The sequence below is a fragment of the Morone saxatilis genome, unplaced genomic scaffold, assembly GCF_004916995.1.
Source record: "Morone saxatilis isolate NCDOM2014 unplaced genomic scaffold, NCSU_SB_2.0 Contig16, whole genome shotgun sequence".
Lineage (NCBI taxonomy): Eukaryota > Metazoa > Chordata > Actinopteri > Moronidae > Morone > Morone saxatilis.
The window spans coordinates 9,018,905-9,019,362 of NW_023339718.1; the positions used below are offsets into that span (position 1 = coordinate 9,018,905).

Consider the following 458-nt stretch of genomic DNA (forward strand, 5'->3'; position numbering starts at 1 on the left):
CTGATGCTGAAAATATACCATTACACTTTTCATCACGTGTTGACAAAGTTCAAACATGATGTCTTGGCTAAACAGAAGTGCTGGAGTTACATTTCGATGAGGCAAAAGGTGAATTCTTCCCCTAAAGTGTGTCTACTGCTGTCAGCTGTGGTCTGGCTGCAAAACTCCAGACCAGAGAGAGAGAAGAGCTCCAGGAGGAAACAGGAGCTGGCCGGTGACATGCTGCGTTACAGCAAAAAGCAGCGGGGGGTTACCACTGTAACAAGGATGATGACAGACAGGCTAGACTTACAGTTCAACCACAGTCTACTTTTCAAAAAAGTTGAGCCCCAAGCGTCATCCCAAAACCACATTTCATGCTGACTGAGACAAAGCAGAGTGAAGGAGAGTAATGGATATTTGGATTTCGTCCCCGTGGGTGAGGTTTGAATGAGTGAATGTCTGTTTTTGTGTGTGTA

At 45.4% G+C, this 458-nt stretch overlaps 1 protein-coding gene across 3 annotated transcripts in view; it reads right to left on the minus strand.

The window, feature by feature from the left end:
- Positions 1-458, minus strand: part of ebf2 (EBF transcription factor 2) — a 28,628-nt gene that overhangs the window by 21,870 nt on the left and 6,300 nt on the right. The gene's annotated exons all lie outside the window — the stretch shown is intronic.